Genomic DNA, 22610 nt, shown 5'->3' with positions numbered 1-22610 from the left:
TTTTACAGAAATTATTGGAATTAGGCCGTGAAAATTAAAATCTAAATTTTTTCAAAGAAAATGTAGGTTTCCACAAGGACTAAAGGAGAAAAACCACTGCAAAATTTGTAAAGCAATTTCTCCCGAGTAAAACAATACCCCACATGTGGTAATAATTGGCTGTATTGAGACACGGCAGGGCTTAGAAGGGATGGAACGCCATTTGGCTTTTGGAGCTCAAATTTAGCAGGAATAGTTTGCAGAGGCCATGTCACAATTACAAAGCCCCTGAGGGGATAAAACAGTGGAAACCCCCCCCCCACAAGTGACCCCATTTTGGAGACTACACCCATTGAGGAAATTATCTAGGGGTATAATGAGCGTTTGGACCCCACAGGTCTTTGCTGAAATTATTGGAACTAGGCCCTGAAAATAAAAATCTATATTTTTTCAAAGAAAATGTAGGTTTAGCTAATTTTTTCTCATTTCCACAAGGACTGAAGGAGAAAAAGCACTGCAAAATTTGTAAAGCAATTTCTCCCGAGTAAAACAATACCCCACATGTGGTAATAAGTGGCTGTTTAGACACACGGCAGGGCTTAGAAGGGAAAGAGCACTATTTGGCTTTTGGAGATCACATTTAGCAGGAATGGTTTGCAGAGGCCATGTCACATTTGCAAAGCTCCTGAGGGGACAAAACAATGAAAACGCCCAAAAGAAACTACACCTCTAATTCATCTAGGGGTGTAGTAAGCATTTTGACCCCACAGATGTTTCATAGAATTTATTAGAATTGGGCAGTGAAAATAAAAACAATCCTTTTTCTTCAATAAGACGTAGCTTTAGCGCAAAATTTTTAATTTTCCCAACAAATAAAGGAAAAAAAGAACACAACATTTGTAAAGAAATTTCTCCCGAGCACGGCAATACCCCATATGTGGTCATAAACTGCTGTTTGGGCACACGGCAGGGCTCAGAAGGGAAGGAGCGCCATTTGGAGTGCAAATGTTGCTGGATTGGTTTCTGGGTGCCTATGGGCCCAAAACAGTGGAAACCCCCCGGAAGTGACTCAATTTTGGAAACTACACCCCTCAATGCATTTACCTAGGGGTGTAGTAAGCATTTTAACCCTGCAGGTGTTTTGTAGAATTTAGTGTGCACTCGATGTTGCAGAGTGAAAATGGGAGTTTTTCCATAGATATGCCAATATGTGGTGCCAAGCTTGTGCCACCATAACAAGACAGCTCTCTAATTATTATGCAGTGTTTCCCGGTTTTAGAAACACCCTACATGGGGCCCTAATCTTTTCCCCTGACATTCGACCAGGCTCAGGAGTGAAAGTGTACCATGTAAAATTGAGGCCTAATTTGTCGATTTACAAAGTATTGGTTCACAACTGCAGAGGCTCAGATGTGGAATAATAAAAAGAAACCCCTGAGAAATGACCCCATTTGGAAACTACACCCCTCAAGGCATTTATTAAGGGGTGTAGTGAGCATTTTCACTCCACAGGTCTTTTCCATAAATGATTGCAATGCGGATGGTGCAAATTAAAAATTAATATTTTTCCCTAGATATGCCATTTCAGTGACAAATATGTCATGCCCAGCTTATGCCACTGGAGACACACATCCCAAAAATTGTTAAAAGGGTCTCCCGGGTATGAAGATGCCATATATGTGGAAGTAAACTGCTGTTTGGGCACATTGTAGGGTTCAGAGCGGAGGGAGCGCCATTTGGCTTTTTGAGAGCGGATTTTGCTTGGTAGTAGATTTGTTTGATTATTGCTGGTGTTTCCATTTATAATGTGGGTGTAAAGAATCTGCCAGGCACAGCTTCGGGGTTAACTCCCTTAATTAATCAGTCAGCTGAATCTACATCCCTGAGACTGACTCCAGCTTCCACCACTCAGGCTGGCAGGCTTAGGAGTGGGAGAGCCTATCGCAGCCTGGCCAGACTCAGCTAGCTCCCGCCCTCTGTCTATTTATACCTGCATTTGCTGAGCCAGGGTCTCACGGGGGTCCATAGTGGTGTCAGGGACCAGGGTAGACTAGGTATGGGCTTGTTATTAAGTAATGACCGGGGGGTAGGGAAACGGACAAGTGAGCCCTAATCTACCCGCCACTCTGTCCCTGCCTACTTGCAACGACCCGCCCTAGGCGACGGGGTACAACTGGGCGGCGGTCCCTGCACTACAAGTAAGTGCACGACAAACACGACAAACATACAAGGGAATACAAGCAAGGGAAAGGGGCAGTTGCCCACGGAAACACCGTGAGCAACCAGAGTGGTGAACGAGCCGAGTCAAGCCAGGAGTGTGCGAGGTACCAAACGAAGAGCAGAAGAGTAGTCAGTAAGCCAGGGTCTGTTTGGAGCAGGAACAAAATAGAAGGAGCTGTAGCTGGGCCAGGAAACCACACGAAAAAGAATAACAAGCAAGGAGGAACAGGAAATGCAGGTATAAATAGACAGAGGGCGGGAGCTAGCTGAGTCTGGCCAGGCTGCGATAGGCTCTCCCACTCCTAAGCCTGCCAGCCTGAGTGGTGGAAGCTGACTGATTAATTAAGGGAGTTAACCCCGAAGCTGTGCCTGGCAGATCCTTTACAGTGGGGCATATGTAAGCTGGGCAGAGTACATCAGGGACATAGTCAGGTGGCATAATAATGGGGTAAAAAAGGAATAAAATGATCCATAGATGTGTGTTACGCTGTGAAGCAATCCTTTCTGCACACGCCGGTGTCGCACTGATATATGGCGTCCTTTCTTATCCCCCTTTTGGTCCACACTCCGCACCTTTGCAGTTTGGGGAATTTTGCTGGGAAAGTGTTGTCCTGGTATAATACGGGCACCCTCGCTTCCAGCAGATATGTTTGGGCCCTGCCCTTCCTGGTTCCCTAATTTTAGGTCCTTGGTAAATCGCCTCTTGAAACAGAAGAAATGTTCCCCTCGGGCCGGCACAACTGCATATTTTTTCTTTCCTGACTTATTGGAGCCTTAACTAATTTTATTTTTTCATACACGTAGTGGTATGAGGGCTGTTTTTTTGCTGGACGAGCTGTAGTTATTATTGGTACCATTTTGAGGTACATGTGACTTTTTGATCACCTTTTATCCTATTTTTTGGGAGGCCAGGTAAACAAAAAAATACAATTCTGGCATAGTTTTTTTTTTAGTTTTTTTTTTATACAGCGTTCACCAAGCATTATAAATTACATGTTAACTTTATTCTGCGGGTCCGTACGATTCTGGCAATACCTAATTTCTAGCCCTTCTTTATGTTTTACATTTTTTTGCACAATAAAATTACTTTTGTAAAAATAATGTATTTTTTCTGTCGCCAAGTTGTGAGAACCATAACTTTTTTACTTTTTTGTCGACGGAGCTGTATGAGGGCTTGTATTTTGCGAGACGAGCTATAGTTTTTATAGGTACCATTTTTGGATACGTGCGACTTTTGATCACTTTTTATTCCAATATATGTAGGTCAAAGTGACCAAAAAACAGAAACTCTGGTACGTTTTTTTTTTACGTTGTTCACCGTGTGCAATAAATAATATTATATTTTGATACCTCAGGTCGTTACAGTCCCGGCGATACCAAATACGTATGGTTTATTATTATTTTTCAATAATAAAGGACTTGATAAGTGAAAAAGGGCGATTGTGTTTTATTTTATTACTTAAAACTTTTATCGTTTTCAAACTTTTATTTTTTTCACTTTTTTTTGACACTTTTTTTATACTTTTTTTTACACTTTTTCTCAAGTCCCACTAGGGGACTTGACGGTCCAACTGTCAGCTTTAGTTTTTTTTCTAATACATTGCACTACCTACGTAGTGAAATGTATTAGATCTGTCAGTTATTCACTGACAGCAAGCCGATTAGGCTTCGCCTCCCGGCGGGGCCTAATCAGCTTCTGTAATGGCAGAGCAGGAGGTCATTGTGTCTCCTGTTGCCATAGCAGCAGTCGCAAGTCCTGATTGCCTGTCAGGGCTGGCGATCTGCTAGCAACCGCTAAGATGCAGCAATCGCTTTCGATTGCTGCATCAAAGGGGTTAATGGCAGGGATCGGATCCTACCATTTCATGTGGAGGTCAGCTGTAATATACAGCTGACCTCCACCGCTGATGACGCTGGATCAGCTCCTGAGTCGGCGCCATCTTGCCGGCGGCTACGGAAGCCGATCAGGCTCCGCCGCTGTACGGATCTTGACCGGCTTCCGTGCTAGGCAGACTGGGAGGCCAGTATTAGGCCTCCGGTTGCTATTGCAGCCACCGGAACCCCGGCAATTTCATTGCTGTGGTTCCAATGAGCTGCAAACAGGTTAAATGTAGCGATCACGTTTGAACGCTGCATTGAAGGGGTTAATGGCGGGGATCGAAGCTAATTTTGGTCCCCGCCATTACAGCCGGATGTCAGCTGTCAGATACAGCTGAGATCCGGCGATGATGGCACCGACTTCTGAGCCGGTGCCAATTATTTGGCGTAAGTATATGACATTTTGCGGGAAGCACTGGCTTTCCATGTCGTATACTTACGACAAATGTCGGGAAGGGGTTAAGCTTTCTATGCATTTAAACGTCTTTTCTCCTATCCATATGGGACTGTTAATCAATGGATACAACAACTGGGGTAATACTATCATTTTAATTACGGCTATTCGATCTGCCATAGAAAGGGGTAACCTATTCCATATCTTAATTTTTGGGTGAGAATTTTGTAGCGGGTGTCGATCCACGTAGGGTTGACCACCAGATCATGGGTGCAGGGGATTTAACAGGTGAGTAATGGCTGTTTTTTTCATTTCAAAACATTCCATGCAACTAGTTTAATTTCTCGGACATTCCTTTTAAGGAAATATTTATCGGGGCACAATGCACCATTTCTGGGCGCTGTATCCAATGTTTATCTGGACAGTCGCCTGGTTATTTTTCTGGACTTTGTATGCACTATTTACCTGGATGCTGGGTAATAATTATGTGAGTTAGAAACAGGAGGACCTGCAATCTCATCAACATTGTCCTTTCCTCATAAAATGTTCTTCTTGAGACATCTGATGGATTACTCTGAAAATATGGCGTAGATGCCAATCAAGGTCCAAAGGTTGACATACTCAATGGCCTCCAGGATCTGAATTTTACCTTTTTCTTTCACTAACCCATTTCTCTAGGAGTCATATATAAAGGTTGGGTCTATGGAGCCCAGATGAGCTACATTAGCAACTTTGAAAGAGCAGCCTCAGAGACATTCAGCTCCAGGATGGTCTGTGCCAGATAAGTAGTGGTTCAGAACGCACTGGACGATGTAGGTGCACGAATAGGGTCCCAACCCAATCGTAGTCAAAATAAGTATTTGGCACACAAAGCTGAAGTTTAAAGAAGAAATCTTGATTTTTTTCAAGTGGTTGTAGATGCCAGAGGCTTAGTGCGACGCTTCGGTCATTACATGACCTTCATCAGGCACTGTGCCGTTCTGGTTGCTGGTACATCCAGTAGTTGGCGCTTCGTTCCGAATGGCGGCTGACCGCTGTAGTTGGCGCACTTGAGATTTCTTAAAACTTTGGCTTTGAGTGCCGAATACTTATTTTGGTCTGTGTCAGATGTTAGGGATGAAGTCTACAACTGGCCAGACCACCTATCTTTCCTTCGCTCTGGAAATATAGGACAGTCCACGAGGCAGCACATCATGTCTGGTCAATTCCCCTACTACTCTGTACACTAACATCTTCAAAAGAGAAGAGGAAGGTGCAGATGTGACGTTCAGGTTAGGTATTTGCAGTATTGAAGTTGTATTGTGCTCCCCTTGGAGCGCTGTGCAAAGGCAAAACTCCTTTATTGGAATGATGTGTAGATGGTTGGTACTCTATTTGGGTGCGCAGGCTTAGTTTGTTGTGTGCTCACTTGGCTAGGTCGGCATTAATGAGTGAAATGTATACAGTACCTTAGGATAATACAGTGTGAGAAAAAGATGATAACAGGAGCGCTCCCTAGAGTAATACCTTGAAAAAAAATGTCAATTAGTCTTCTCACCTTTTAAACCTCTTTGTTGATAAGAACATCGACTGGATGCAGTTGTCTCTCTTTTTGTAGCTTCTTGTTCTTCTGACACGGAGTACAGTATGTCTCAGGCTCGGGGATTTCTTTGCTGGACTTCAATGAATCAGTGACCATGTCCACAATTGATTACACAGGTATAATATAGATTTTATGAAAGTTCTTTGGAATTAAAACAAATTATTTTTATGTATTTGTCTATCCATTTTTATTAGAAATACAATAAATACATTGAGGTATGTTTTTATTGACATGTGTTGCTATCAGCCAGACAGGAAAAAAATATGGATGGCCTTGGGAATCTGTAGAGGCAGCTGTTCTACAGGAAAGGGAGTGCAGAGACCCTACCAAACAGGACGAGGGGAGGAAGTCCATTGCCGGGCATCTGAAGAGACTTGCCATTAAACACCCAAAACCATTGTACTTCACCGCAGCCCTGCGAATCATGGACAAGGCTTCATTTTCAAAGACTTCTGGACAGTTGTCTTTTAATTGGATGGATCTTAAAAACCCCTTCTGGACAGTGGGGGATGGGAAGGAGGAGGTGTGGACGGATGACGTTCCGGCATTCTTAGATGGACATTAGTGGTTCATATCTGCTGCCTCTTTAGCTTTCAGACCTTGATCTGGCACATCCCTTTCCATGGCTGACGTTCTCGACACCAGGGCTTCCTCCTGCTGATGTTGTACGGTACATTCCCTTCTGAAACAAGAATAAATAAAATGTCCTAGTGAAGAGTTGCTCTCTTGAAGATATTCCCCGTGACCCACACCAAGACCCTTTGTCTGCCAGGTAGGTAGATAGTGCGTTCTATGTTCAACTAAGATACAAAATTCACAAGTAAATCTGCTCAACTAAGATGCGGTTAACACAAAGGTTTCAAAACGGGGACAGATAGGGCGCCAAGCGATGGTAGAATTTTATTTAAATACGCGTTTCTGGCACGACTTGTCCCTTTATCTGATCTTAACCTGACGAAGGGACCAGTCAAGTTTAGTCCCGGACCAGTCCGGTCCAGAAATACAGTCAAAATAAAATGGGTTTTACTTTACTGTCCACGTGTGAAGTATTTGTGTTACCCGCCGCTTATCTATTTTTGAAGGGGAACTCCAAGAAAAATTTGTCATGCAATCAAAGGCGCAGTGCCCACCCAAACTACATCGCATGATTTTATTTAAAAAATTGGCTGTTACCTATTGGATTACTCCAATATGTAAAGGCCAATATCACTAACAGCTCCTGGCTCAGCCAGCAGAGGTGGGGTCCGGAGTCGAATGGGACCCAGAGCTGCTGAAGGAGCGGGAAGTACATAAAGGGGATTTGTCCGGGGGTCTGAATACATTTTAGGGTTTGGTATTAAAGGGGTTTTCCAGGCTTTATAAAAATTGTAATTCAAACTGAAAATTGCACCATTTAGCAAATACCCACCTTCTAATTCTCTGCGGCTCCAGTGCCGGCGGTTCACAATCCCCTGCCGGCCTGTTTACATAGGCTGGACCAGTGATGTCCCGTATCGGCACATGATCGAACTAGTCAATCACTGGCCACAGTTGTCACGTGCCATACTTACTTAGATCACTTCTGCAGGCGATACCCTCCCTCTATACTGTCCTTACTGCAATGTTTTTATAGTGAGGACAGAATACAGGGAATATCTGGTACACAAAGCGTATTCTCACTAACCCTGCCCCATGACAAGCCATGCCCAATGAACCACGTTCTGTCAAAGGTAGGCCCTGTCAAGTCCTGTCTCAATCCATCTGAAACCGAAGTGTCCCTAGAAAGAAATTCCAAATATTGTCAACTATGCTCTATTAGGGTATAGTATGAAGAATCAGTGCAGTAGGGTCTATATACTACTATATACACAAAGCTGCCATGTGCTGAACATTGCAAAACACACTTTTCATAAAAGAGCGTTAATTCCAGTCCTGCAGTCACCCTGATGACCTTATACTGTGCCAGTACTTGAGGTAGGTGTGCCCCTTTATATATTACTTGCAGCCAGAATTGGCATCGGGATTATAAGCTCATTGACGAATTCTTGAGGTCACATTTGTGTCTTGATGTCACCAGTCTGAACCAATCCTACACCACTTGCTCTTTATAGAATTTTCAGAAAAAAAAATACCCCTAGCAATAAATACTGCATGTAAATATTATTCTCATTACAGTACAACAACAAATAAATGGAAAAAGCGCCATATCCCTATTAGGTCCCGCGGACATCATAGAGGTGGTCCTTGACTTCCAGTCCTGCAGTCACCATGAAGACTTTGTGCTGTCAGTGCAGGCAGAATAAAGCTGACATGGTGACAATGTAATGTTTTATATGTACTACTACTCCCTGTACTGACTGATAGTAGAGAGAATGGACTAAGCTGAAGGATTCCCGACTCTTATCAATTCTTTAAATAGGGAATATGCCCTGAATACTAACCCCAAATTTATATTACATTTATAGTAGGGCAGATTTACTATTCAAATTGAGGCAGAATTATGGCGTACATGTTGTGTGCCATATTTATTAATTGTTTTAGACACATTTTGCGGCGTGCTTGACAAGGGGCGTGGCCTAGAATAAAGGGGCGTGTCTTAAACTAAGCCAACCAAGAGGTGGTATAAGGAAGCGAAAAGTGTCTAACATGTCTAGTAAAATCTATCATACATCGTGCACCACTGTGATAAATTTGGCGCAATTTCTGACTTCCTTGTATCAGTTTACACTGTGTAAAACTCAGATAGTTTTAGGCCCCATGCACACTAACTTATTTTTGCGGCCGCAATTCACCCGCAAATCTGCAGGTGAATTGCGACCCCATTCATTTCAATGGGCCCATGCATACGACCTTGGTTTCCACGGTCCATGCATTGCCCAGGAACCTGGACCGCAAAAACAACGGACATGTCTTATTACGGTCGTGTTTTGCGGTACAGGCTCATAGAAAATAATGCACGCGGTCATATGTATGGCCCGCGATTTGAGGGTGGCCGTGGGTGACACTCCGCGGACGTACGAGCCGCAAGTCAGGGTCAATGCACCTCACTATGGTCGTGTGCATGAGGCCTTAGTAAATCTGCCCCATGGTAATACCAGTGACAGCCCGCTCTTTCCCGGGGGGGTACAGTCCTCCGCACATCTTCATCCACGTCTCATCTTGTATGTGCCGGATACTTTTCTCCTTATACCTGAGAAGTAACAAAAATAACATCAGAAACTAAAAAAACACAATTCCAAGTATTTCTCCCCATTTCTAAAAATAACATTTCCTGCAGGTGAATAATGGAAAATATAAAGATATAAATATATTCAGGCCTATGTGTCTGTCCAGGGGGTCAGTGAGGGTCCTGCCTGTTATATGTGGGGAGGTCTTGCTGCACAATAACGGAGGGGAAAATGTCTGTACATCAATATATATTTGTCTCTAGGAGCCCCTACAAAGTCTCAGTGAGGGCCCTGTCTGTTATACGGGGGGAGCTTGTATACAGCGTTAGTAACAGGCATGTCACTCCAGTATAGATATTTTGGGTGCGGGTTCTTCGACCCCACTGTCCATAGTTTAATTAAACACCTTAAGAAAATGGATCATCACCAAGAAGTTTTATTTAAAGGGGTACTCCCATCTTACTATTTCTCTGGGACTCACACCTATGTGGAAAACGGAGGTCTCTCCCTGACCCTGTCCTGCTTTGTTCCCACATCCCTGTCCCGTCTAATGGCTGCTGATTCCAGGTGGAGAATGACTTGGGAAAGGCCTCGCACGTCCCTCTCTCTATTCTGTTCTATGGAAGTTTCGGAAACAGCTGAGCGCTGTTGAACTATTTGCGTAACTCCCATAGTACAGAACGGAGAGAGCTGCGTGCATGCGCACAGGTGGATATCACATAAACGTCTGAGATGGAGAAAACCCTCTAAAGAGATTATTTCATTAAAGGGGTTGTACATAATTAGAAAAATAGAGCTGCTGTCTTCCAAAAACAGAGCCACACCTGTCCACAGGTGATGTGCGGTGTGTGGACAGCTTAGCCCTATACATTTCAATACAGAAAAGCTGCAATACCACACACAGCCTCTGGACAGATGTGGCGCAGAGCTTCCATTTGGGTCATAGAGAGGGTCTCCAGCGTGATACCCCCCTCTATGATATCTAAATACCCTTATAGGGCATTTCAGGTGTAACCAGAAGTTAAGGTGATACAAAAAAATATTCCATACATGAGATTTCCTTAATGGAGATATTGTAACTAGAGATGAGCGAACCGGGACAACCGAACCCGGTTTCGGTCCGAACTTCAGGAAAAGTTCGGTTCGCAGCGAATCCGAACTTTACCGGGTTCGGCCGAACCCGTTTTGACCGAACCCGGCTACATTTTGGCGCCTGCCACATGTTACATCTAAAATGGAGGATTACAGAAGATCACCTGACATCAGGCTACCCCATAATGCCTTGCAAACGGCTCTCCCAGCCTATCGGGAGGCAGCATAGGGGCGGGCTCAAGCCTGCAATAAAAGTCTATGCACGGAGCTCAGCGGCCATTTTACAGACAGGAGCTGTAGGAATAGCATCTCTGTGCAGTAAGGGAAAGCTTTAGGAATCTAAAAGGCAGGAATTCAGAAATCGAAGGGGCTCATCCACTACTCACTACTCAGCCAGTGTGTGAATACGCTTTTATAAGGGGCTCATCCCCGTTGCATCCAACTTGCAATACAGGCAGCCTAGTAGTACTATAAGGCCCAGCATTCCCTGAGTGCACTGCAGCGAGGCTGATTGAAATTCTCATTCATTGCCATTTGCCAAGCCAGTGTCCGTGTGTGAATACGCTTTTAAAAGGGGCTCATCCCTGGAATAACAATCCAACTTGCCATACAGGCAGCCTAGAAGTACTACAACGCCCAGCATTCCCTGAGTGCACTGCAGCGAGGCTGATTGAAATTCTCATTCATTGCCATTTGCCAAGCCAGTGTCCGTGTGTGAATACGCTTTTAGAAGGGGCTCATCCCCATTGCATCCAACTTGCAATACAGGCAGCCTTTGTAGTAGTGGTAGTAGTAGTACTACAAGGCCCAGCATTCCCTGAGTGCACTGCAGCGAGGCTGATTGAAATTCTCATTCATTGCCATTTGCCAAGCCAGTGTCCGTGTGTGAATACGCTTTTAAAAGGGGCTCATCCCTGGCCGTTATTAACAGGATAACAATCCAACTTGCCATACAGGCAGCCTAGAAGTACTACAACGCCCAGCATTCCCTGAGTGCACTGCAGCGAGGCTGATTGAAATTCTCATTCATTGCCATTTGCCAAGCCAGTGTCCGTGTGTGAATACGCTTTTAAAAGGGGCTCATCCCTGGAATAACAATCCAACTTGCCATACAGGCAGCCTAGAAGTACTACAACGCCCAGCATTCCCTGAGTGCACTGCAGCGAGGCTGATTGAAATTCTCATTCATTGCCATTTGCCAAGCCAGTGTCCGTGTGTGAATACGCTTTTAAAAGGGGCTCATCCCTGGAATAACAATCCAACTTGCCATACAGGCAGCCTAGTAGTACTACAAGGCCCAGCATTCCCTGAGTGCACTGCAGCGAGGCTGATTGAAATTCTCATTCATTGCCATTTGCCAAGCCAGTGTCCGTGTGTGAATACGCTTTTAGAAGGGGCTCATCCCCATTGCATCCAACTTGCAATACAGGCAGCCTTTGTAGTAGTGGTAGTAGTAGTACTACAAGGCCCAGCATTCCCTGAGTGCACTGCAGCGAGGCTGATTGAAATTCTCATTCATTGCCATTTGCCAAGCCAGTGTCCGTGTGTGAATACGCTTTTAAAAGGGGCTCATCCCTGGCCGTTATTAACAGGATAACAATCCAACTTGCCATACAGGCAGCCTAGAAGTACTACAACGCCCAGCATTCCCTGAGTGCACTGCAGCGAGGCTGATTGAAATTCTCATTCATTGCCATTTGCCAAGCCAGTGTCCGTGTGTGAATACGCTTTTAGAAGGGGCTCATCCCCATTGCATCCAACTTGCAATACAGGCAGCCTTTGTAGTAGTGGTAGTAGTAGTACTACAAGGCCCAGCATTCCCTGAGTGCACTGCAGCGAGGCTGATTGAAATTCTCATTCATTGCCATTTGCCAAGCCAGTGTCCGTGTGTGAATACGCTTTTAAAAGGGGCTCATCCCTGGAATAACAATCCAACTTGCCATACAGGCAGCCTAGTAGTACTACAAGGCCCAGCATTCCCTGAGTGCACTGCAGCGAGGCTGATTGAAATTCTCATTCATTGCCATTTGCCAAGCCAGTGTCCGTGTGTGAATACGCTTTTAAAAGGGGCTCATCCCTGGAATAACAATCCAACTTGCCATACAGGCAGCCTAGTAGTACTACAAGGCCCAGCATTCCCTGAGTGCACTGCAGCGAGGCTGATTGAAATTCTCATTCATTGCCATTTGCCAAGCCAGTGTCCGTGTGTGAATACGCTTTTAGAAGGGGCTCATCCCCATTGCATCCAACTTGCAATACAGGCAGCCTTTGTAGTAGTGGTAGTAGTACTACAAGGCCCAGCATTCCCTGAGTGCACTGCAGCGAGGCTGATTGAAATTCTCATTCATTGCCATTTGCCAAGCCAGTGTCCGTGTGTGAATACGCTTTTAGAAGGGGCTCATCCCCATTGCATCCAACTTGCAATACAGGCAGCCTTTGTAGTAGTGGTAGTAGTAGTACTACAAGGCCCAGCATTCCCTGAGTGCACTGCAGCGAGGCTGATTGAAATTCTCATTCATTGCCATTTGCCAAGCCAGTGTCCGTGTGTGAATACGCTTTTAAAAGGGGCTCATCCCTGGAATAACAATCCAACTTGCCATACAGGCAGCCTAGTAGTACTACAAGGCCCAGCATTCCCTGAGTGCACTGCAGCGAGGCTGATTGAAATTCTCATTCATTGCCATTTGCCAAGCCAGTGTCCGTGTGTGAATACGCTTTTAGAAGGGGCTCATCCCCATTGCATCCAACTTGCAATACAGGCAGCCTTTGTAGTAGTGGTAGTAGTAGTACTACAAGGCCCAGCATTCCCTGAGTGCACTGCAGCGAGGCTGATTGAAATTCTCATTCATTGCCATTTGCCAAGCCAGTGTCCGTGTGTGAATACGCTTTTAAAAGGGGCTCTGAAATGTCTGGGAAAAAAAAGGTTGTGAAAGGACGGGGTAGAGGAAGAAACACCCATGCCGTCTCCTCTTCCAGTCCAAATGTTGGATCTGTTGGTGCCAGACCCAGTAGCAGCATTTGTGGCACAAGACATGTGCCCAGTTCCACTAGTAGCAGCTGCCATGTGCCTGCTAGTAGTAGTATCAGCAAGCCAGACTTGTCCATCTCCTCCGGTGGGCGGGTTACTTTAGACAATACGGCCATTGTGGACTGGTTGGCTGGCTCGCGGTCATCTCAGCAGGAAGACTCTGACGATCTGGCTTCAAGCCAGGTTTCGTTGGATTCCAGATCCTCTACAGTTCCTTGGCACGGTGACAGTAGTAATATAGGTATTTCTAGCGTTTCCATTCCATCATCTATGTCTTCGCTCCCCCTTCCTAGCGGGAAGCCATCTTTCCTGAGAGTCCTAAGAGACATCTCCTCGGGTGCGAAGGAAGATACTGAACAACATAGTGATGATGATGATTTGTTTTCCGCGAGTCAGCCAACGGAGTGTGTTGCGGCGGTGGTGGAGGTGGAAGCGGTGACCGAGACGCATAGCTGCGGTAGTGGGGGTGTTGGTGGTGGTAGCCGTGGTGGCAGACGCAGTAATGAGGGGGGGCATGGAGCCCGCCATGATGTCACATCACATTCACAACACAGTGACAGAAGTGGCGGGGATGATGAGGAAGGCTATGATGATGATGTTGTTTTAGACAGGACGTGGGAACCAGGTGACGAGGTGATGACGGCGTCAGAGGAGGAGGGTAGTAGTGGCGGCACTGGATGTGATAAACAGCCAAGCCGAGGTAGGGGCAGAAGTCAATCTGCAAAACGTTGCAGCGGTAGGGTCAGCTCAGGAGCCGGTGACGGCGACACAGATGCTGGTGTAGGTTCCCGAAAAAAGCCTGCCAGACAAGGGGCAAGCTCGGGTGGTTGTGGTGGTGGTGGTGGTGGTGGACGTGGTACTACCTCTTTACGGTACTCTGCCGTGTGGCAATTTTTCTGTACCTTCCCAGAGGAGGAAAACATGGCACAGTGCCGTATCTGCAAGCAGAAAGTAAGGCGTGGGCAGGGCAGCAATGTAGGAACTACTGCTCTACGTAAACACATGGAACGGCATCACAAGGCCATGTGGGACAATCAACATGCCCCACCATCATGTACATCTAATGAAGACCCCTCTTCCGCTGCTGCTGCTGCTCCGAGTCCCTGTCATCTAAGTAGTAGCCAGGCCTTATCCACCATGTCGTTGTCATCATCATCATCACTGTCATCTAGTGCTCCTCCTATGTCCCGTCAGTTATCCATTACGGAATCGTTGTCCAATAAGCAACAATATATACCCAGTCATCCACTTGTCGTGCGGCTTAATTCACACCTGGCAAAGTTGTTGGTGGTGCAGTCGCTGCCATACCACCTGGTCGACTCCGCCGGCTTCAAGCAATTGATGGCGTGCGCTCAGCCTAGGTGGCGAATACCTAGCCGACATTACTTCTCCAAAACAGCTGTCCCTGCCTTGCACAAGCATGTGGAGGAAAAGGTGTCCAAGTCCTTGCAATTATCCGTGTGCAGCAGGGTACATGCCACCGTCGACACGTGGAGCAGCAACTATGGGCAGGGACAGTACATGTCTTTCACGGCCCACTGGGTCAATATTTTGCAGTCCGATGCACCACCGCAGCAATGCCAGGCATTACCACCTCCACGCTTGTATGTTTCTAGTTCAACTCCGGACACCAGGCGCCTACCATCCTTCTCCTCCTACTCCTCCTCCTCCTCCTTGCCTTCCTCCTTGGAGGTCTTCCCGTCCCCGACAGGACACAGCGTATCTTCCACTCCTCCTCCCTCCTCTTTTCATAGGTGCAAGGTGAAGCGCCACAACGCTGTCTTACACCTGCTGAGCCTGGGCGAGAAAAGCCACACAGGGCAGGAGCTGCTGCTGTGCATCAAGGAGGAAATCGCACGCTGGCTGTCTCCTCTGAAACTCACACTGGGCAATGTTGTCTCTGATAACGGCAAGAACGTTGTGGCTGCACTGCGTCTAGGTCACCTGACACACGCTCCTTGCATGGCACATGTGATCAATCTGGTCATAACACGCTTCTTAAAGTCATATGTTGGTTTGAAGGGTGTGCTGGCCATGTCCAGGAGGGTTTGCGTTCGCTTTAGACGTTCGTATGCATTTAAGCACGCCCTCCTGGACTTGCAGCGTCAAAACAATCTCCCAGAACACAGCCTGATTTGCGACGTTCCAACACGATGGAATTCCACCCTGCACATGTTGGACCGTCTGTACGAACAGCGGAAAGCCGTGAATGATTTCCTGATGCAGCAGACGGGCAGCGTTTGGAGCCAGTGTAATTTCGAGCTCAGGCACTGGCAGCTGGTTAGAGACGCATGTCGCGTTTTGAGGCCCTTTGAAGAGGCCACACGATTTGTGAGCCGTGACGCTAGCGGAATGAACGATGTTATGCCGCTGATATTCATTATGGAGCAAACGCTCACAGCGATGATTCAGCAAAGGATGGAGGAAGGATCACATCTGGCTATGGATGTTGAGGAGGAGGAGGAGGATGAGGAAACAGGACCTGAAGAGGAGCTGGATTTGGAGATGGAATCACAGGAAGGGATAGGGGACGAGGCAGCCGCACAACATGACAGTGATGGTGGTGATGACGAGTCTGACGACGACCTTGATGATGGACAACCATGGCAGTATGGGGCGGAGATGGAACCAACCGGGCCCTCTGAAACGCTGGCCAGGATGGCGAGCTGTATGCTTCGTTACTTGCGCGCTGACTGTCGTATTGTTAGCATGAAGCAAAGAGATGACTACTGGATAGCCACACTTTTAGACCCTCGGTATAAAGCCAGAATGGGGGAGTTTTTTGCGCCTTCCGAGAGGGAGGCAAAATTGGCTTATTATAGAGAGAAGCTATGCAGCCAGCTTGTCATGGCTTTCAAACGGCAGACACCCGCTGCAAGCATGTCTGACCGGGGGGCCACTCTCCGCTCCCCACTGTCTCATCGTTCCACCGCCTCTGGCAGAGCTACCTCTGCAATAGGCGGCAGCCGTGGCAGCAGCGGCAGCAGCAGCAGCAGCAGCAGCCAATTCAGTTTGGAAAATATGATGACAACATTTTTACATCCAATACCCCGACCTGACACACATCGTAGCACTAGTCACCAAAGGGATGTTCACCATCTCCAGGTGCAGCACCTAAACAACCAGGTTCACTCGTACTTGGACTGTGCCCTTTCTCCGTCAGAAATGCTGATCCCAGACCCCATGGACTTCTGGGTCAGCAGATTGGATCATTGGCAAGAACTGGCCCAGTTTGCCATGGGTGTACTGTCTTGTCCACCCTCCAGTGTAGCGTCAGAGAGGGTATTCAGCGCAGCAGGGGGCTTCGTCACCCCTAAGCGAACAAGATTGTCCGCCAACAGCTTGGAAAATCTCACGTTTCTGAAAATGAATCAAGCGTGGATCGGTGAGGATTTTAAAACCCCTGTGCCTGATGCCACTGATTAGATCTTACATTGCTGCTGCTGCTGCCGCCTGCTACTGCCGCCTGCTACTATGGGATTCTGTCCTGTCCACTCTTTTTTTAATGTGCCGCTGTTGGTGCTGCAGCTGCTACTACTTCTACCACCAATCCACCCCAGTGCCGTCTGCTACAAGCAGGCCTGCCCCACCAGAGGGCTTTGTCCTGTGACTCTCCAGTCTCTTTTTTTAATGTGCTGCTACTACTGCTACTACTGCTTGCACCCTTGCTGTCTGTGTTGGCTAGTACCTCTACTACCACCAATACACCTACACTGCCATCTGCTACAAGCAGGCCTGAGGCCTGCCCCACCACAGGGCTTTGTCCTCCTGTGACTGTCCAGTCTCTCTTTTTTTTAATGTGCTGCTACTACTGCTACTACTGCTTGCACCCTTGCTGTCTGTGTTGGCTACCTCTAATACCACCAATACACCTACACTGCCGCCCGTCTGCTACAAGCAGGCCTACCCCACCACAGGGCTATGTCCTGTGACTGTCGTCCAGTCTCTTTTTTTAATGTGCTGCTGCTACTACCAGTCCTACCACCCTTGCTGTCTGTGTTGGCTAGTCTACCTCTACTACCACCAATACACCTCCACTGCCGCCCGTCTGCTACAAGCAGGCCTGAGGCCTGCCCCACCACAGGGCTTTGTCCTCCTCTGACTGTCCAGTCTCTTTTTTTAATGTGCTGCTACTACTGCTACTACTGCTTGCACCCTTGCTGTCTGTGTTGGCTACCTCGACTACTACCACCAATACACCTCCACTGCCGCCCGTCTGCTACAAGCAGGCCTGAGGCCTGCCCCACCACAGGGCTTTGCCCTCCTCTGACTGTCCAGTCTCTTTTTTTAATGTGCTGCTACTACTGCTACTACTGCTTGCACCCTTGCTGTCTGTGTTGGCTACCTCGACTACTACCACCAATACACCTCCACTGCCGCCCGTCTGCTACAAGCAGGCCTGAGGCCTGCCCCACCACAGGGCTTTGTCCTCCTGTGACTGTCCAGTCTCTCTTTTTTTTAATGTGCTGCTACTACTGCTACTACTGCTTGCACCCTTGCTGTCTGTGTTGGCTACCTCTAATACCACCAATACACCTACACTGCCGCCCGTCTGCTACAAGCAGGCCTACCCCACCACAGGGCTATGTCCTGTGACTGTCGTCCAGTCTCTTTTTTTAATGTGCTGCTGCTACTACCAGTCCTACCACCCTTGCTGTCTGTGTTGGCTAGTCTACCTCTACTACCACCAATACACCTCCACTGCCGTCTGCTACAAGCAGGCCTGAGGCCTGCCCCACCACAGGGCTTTGCCCTCCTCTGACTGTCCAGTCTCTTTTTTTAATGTGCTGCTACTACTGCTACTACTGCTTGCACCCTTGCTGTCTGTGTTGGCTACCTCGACTACTACCACCAATACACCTCCACTGCCGCCCGTCTGCTACAAGCAGGCCTGAGGCCTGCCCCACCACAGGGCTTTGTCCTCCTCTGACTGTCCAGTCTCTTTTTTTAATGTGCTGCTACTACTGCTACTACTGCTTGCACCCTTGCTGTCTGTGTTGGCTACCTCGACTACTACCACCAATACACCTCCACTGCCGCCCGTCTGCTACAAGCAGGCCTGAGGCCTGCCCCACCACAGGGCTTTGCCCTCCTCTGACTGTCCAGTCTCTTTTTTTAATGTGCTGCTACTACTGCTACTACTGCTTGCACCCTTGCTGTCTGTGTTGGCTACCTCGACTACTACCACCAATACACCTCCACTGCCGCCCGTCTGCTACAAGCAGGCCTGAGGCCTGCCCCACCACAGGGCTTTGCCCTCCTCTGACTGTCCAGTCTCTTTTTTTAATGTGCTGCTACTACTGCTACTACTGCTTGCACCCTTGCTGTCTGTGTTGGCTACCTCGACTACTACCACCAATACACCTCCACTGCCGCCCGTCTGCTACAAGCAGGCCTGAGGCCTGCCCCACCACAGGGCTTTGTCCTCCTGTGACTGTCCAGTCTCTCTTTTTTTTAATGTGCTGCTACTACTGCTACTACTGCTTGCACCCTTGCTGTCTGTGTTGGCTACCTCTAATACCACCAATACACCTACACTGCCGCCCGTCTGCTACAAGCAGGCCTACCCCACCACAGGGCTATGTCCTGTGACTGTCGTCCAGTCTCTTTTTTTAATGTGCTGCTGCTACTACCAGTCCTACCACCCTTGCTGTCTGTGTTGGCTAGTCTACCTCTACTACCACCAATACACCTCCACTGCCGTCTGCTACAAGCAGGCCTGAGGCCTGCCCCACCACAGGGCTTTGCCCTCCTCTGACTGTCCAGTCTCTTTTTTTAATGTGCTGCTACTACTGCTACTACTGCTTGCACCCTTGCTGTCTGTGTTGGCTACCTCGACTACTACCACCAATACACCTCCACTGCCGCCCGTCTGCTACAAGCAGGCCTGAGGCCTGCCCCACCACAGGGCTTTGTCCTCCTCTGACTGTCCAGTCTCTTTTTTTAATGTGCTGCTACTACTGCTACTACTGCTTGCACCCTTGCTGTCTGTGTTGGCTACCTCGACTACTACCACCAATAAACCTCCACTGCCGCCCGTCTGCTACAAGCAGGCCTGCCCCACCACAGGGCTTTGTCCTGTGACTGTCGTCCAGTGTCTTTTAATGTGCTGCTACTACTCACCCTTGCCAATAAAAAGGGTCAATTTTTGGAGGGCTTGTGAAAAGCCATTGCTTGTTGCTTTTACATCCATGTATGGAAGAACCCCGGCAGGCATCTGCCAATAAAAAGGGTCAATTTTTGGAGGGCTTGTGAAAAGCCATTGCTTGTTGCTTTAATGCTTTTACATCCATGTATGGAAGAACCCCGGCAGGCATCTGCCAATAAAAAGGGTCAATTTTTGGAGGGCTTGTGAAAAGCCATTGCTTGTTGCTTTAATGCTTTTACATCAATGTATGGAAGAACCCCGGCAGGCATCTGCCAATAAAAAGGGTCAATTTTTGGAGGGCTTGTGAAAAGCCATTGCTTGTTGCTTTAATGCTTTTACATCCATGTATGGAAGAACCCCGGCAGGCATCTGCCAATAAAAAGGGTCAATTTTTGGAGGGCTTGTGAAAAGCCATTGCTTGTTGCTTTAATGCTTTTACATCCATGTATGGAAGAACCCCGGCAGGCATCTGCCAATAAAAAGGGTCAATTTTTGGAGGGCTTGTGAAAAGCCATTGCTTGTTGCTTTAATGCTATTACATCCATGTATGGAAGAACCCCGGCAGGCATCTGCCAATAAAAAGGGTCAATTTTTGGAGGGCTTGTGAAAAGCCATTGCTTGTTGCTTTAATGCTTTTACATCCATGTATGGAAGAACCCCGGCAGGCATCTGCCAATAAAAAGGGTCAATTTTTGGAGGGCTTGTCAAAAGCCATTGCTTGTTGCTTTTACATCAATGTATGGAAGAACCCCGGCAGGCATCTGCCAATAAAAAGGGTCAATTTTTGGAGGGCTTGTGAAAAGCCATTGCTTGTTGCTTTTACATCCATGTATGGAAGAACCTCGGCAGGCATCTGCCAATAAAAAGGGTCAATTTTTGGAGGGCTTGTGAAAAGCCATTGCTTGTTGCTTTTACATCCATGTATGGATGAACCCCGGCAGGCATCTGCCAATAAAAAGGGTCAATTTTTGGAGGGCTTGTCAAAAGCCATTGCTTCTTCTTTTACCACCTTATATGTATGAACCCTGGCAGGCATCAGCCGCCTAAAATGGTAAATTTTTGTACCTTTTTTAACAATGCATTAAGCATACAACATGCACAAGTGCAGTGGTTTCTGTTAGTTATCTCCGTGTCCCATCCGTTTTCCTAGAGCCATACATGTTGGCGTAACTTTGACACCAACTTTGCATTAAAGACAGCTCAAAAGTACTTGGATACACTCATGGGTGACCTAAGAGTGTTATACAGGGCTTCTAGGGCTTTAAAACAGTGTTATACACGATTTTTAGGGGCTTTCTTGTATTACAGGTTCGGTCAGAACTAGTTCGGTCCGAATCGAACTTTTGCACGAAATTCGGCGAACTTGCCGAACCGAACTTTTCATAAGTTCGCTCATCTCTAATTGTAACAATAATTACTGAAAATATGTAATTGACTTTTTCCTCCATTGTAGGAATAGAACCCGAGAAGCGACGTTTTGGACTACGGAACAGTCGATCCTCCGGATGAAATGCTGTGTGGTTGGAGCGCAGTCCCAGGAGCGCTGGTGTTGTTGTGCTGATCCATGTTCTTCTTATCTGGAGCTTGTATACAGAACACGCGATCCTTCTGGTCCGACCTACTAACATATATAAGCACAGCCTAAACACACACGTAATGATATATAATAACATAACATTAACATAACATTACTATGTATGAGCCCTGATACGTCAGTCTCATCATATTTCTGGGGTCCCCGCACACAGGATATATGTTACCTCCTGTGATGATGTCACTTCCCTGTATTTCCTGTATGACATGGCTGCTCTTCCTCTTCCCGTTTCCCTTTCTGATGTATTTCCTCTTCCTGTGTGATAAGACGTGTGCTGTTGCCTCCTGCTGTGTATAACACGAGATGCAACATGTCTTATAAAACATGTAAATAATAATCGCAGAAAGCAAAAAAGATTTTGTTCATTTCCATTCACATCAATGGTTATTTGTTTGCAGCCGTTTTTCTGAGCCGTACTTGTCTGTTTTTAGAATCAACTACAGGGAGATTTGAGATGTGGTTTGAGAATTTCTTTCCTATGTAAACCCCACCGATAAGGACAGCTAAGAAGCCTCAGTTATCAGCGAGCGACCCCATCATTAGACTAAGCAGAGTGCCCCCATACAGTGCCAGCAGAGTATTGTCCCTTAAACAGTGCCAGTATACTGCCCCCTCATAAACAACACTACCAGCGGAGACCCCTCAATAAACCATATTGCCAGCAAAGTGCCTCCAATAATTAGTGCCAGCAGACTGCCCCCAATAACCACTACAAGCAGAGTTCCCCCTCACAAATAGTCCCAGCAGACTGCCCCCAATAACCACTACAAGCAGAGTTCCCCCTCACAAATAGTCCCAGCAGAGTGCCTTCCTTTATGCAGCTACATCATGTAAGATCTTCCCTAGTTTGGAAGTCTCCAGGACAATCTGGGAGAGAAGACAAGTGTGATGTAACCTGGTTGCAGTGTGTAAATGTAGCCTGAAACATCACGTGTAGCTCCTAAGTCTATGTTCACATGTTACATATTTATTGCAGATTTCCATGGTCAAATTGACACATAAAGTATGAATGTGAATAGGGTTCTAGAAAACTGCATAAACTTGCAGCAGTAACAAAATGCAGTAGATTGTAATGCAAAGGATGCACAGCCAAATATGCTGCAAAAGCCACATGTAATATATGGAGAAATATTAGGCCTAGTTCACACAGAGTTTTTTTGGAGCGTTTTTTTAAGTGGAAAACGCATCGAAAACCGCACCAAAAAACTTCCGAAAACTAATCTTATTGATTTCAATGGGATGCAGAGGCGTTTTTCCCACAAGAAAAAAACACTCACAGGAAAAAGCAGCGTCAAGCCCTTTCTTCAAGCGTTTCCGTCTCTGACCTCCCATTGCCATCAATGGGAGGCAAAGAAAATGGTTTTCGCAGCATTTTTGCCTGCGGTGCTCAATGGCCGTGGTCGAAAAATGCGTAAAAAAAGCAGCAGAAGGAATTTTGAGGCAGATTTTTCCACCTGCAAAAAACTTGGTGTGTAAACAGGGACTTCGTGTCCACATGTGACCTACTCTATCCAATCACAGCTGTAATTCCAGCCAAGGCTGCCTAAGA

At 46.9% G+C, this 22610-nt stretch overlaps 1 long non-coding RNA gene across 1 annotated transcript; it reads right to left on the bottom strand.

The window, feature by feature from the left end:
- Window positions 1–9079: 9079 nt before the first annotated feature.
- Window positions 9080–22097, bottom strand: LOC142732155 (uncharacterized). Its single transcript, XR_012879371.1, has 3 exons — window positions 21228–22097; window positions 20886–21088; window positions 9080–9222 (listed from the first exon to the last, which is right to left on the bottom strand). It is a non-coding gene; the product is annotated as an uncharacterized LOC142732155 (long non-coding RNA).
- Between the last annotated feature and the right edge of the window lie 513 nt (window positions 22098–22610).

This window comes from Rhinoderma darwinii, unplaced genomic scaffold, assembly GCF_050947455.1.
Source record: "Rhinoderma darwinii isolate aRhiDar2 unplaced genomic scaffold, aRhiDar2.hap1 Scaffold_89, whole genome shotgun sequence".
Classification (NCBI taxonomy): domain Eukaryota; kingdom Metazoa; phylum Chordata; class Amphibia; order Anura; family Rhinodermatidae; genus Rhinoderma; species Rhinoderma darwinii.
Note: the sequence above shows the minus strand (reverse complement) of the source record. Positions and strands in the feature narration are given on the sequence as shown.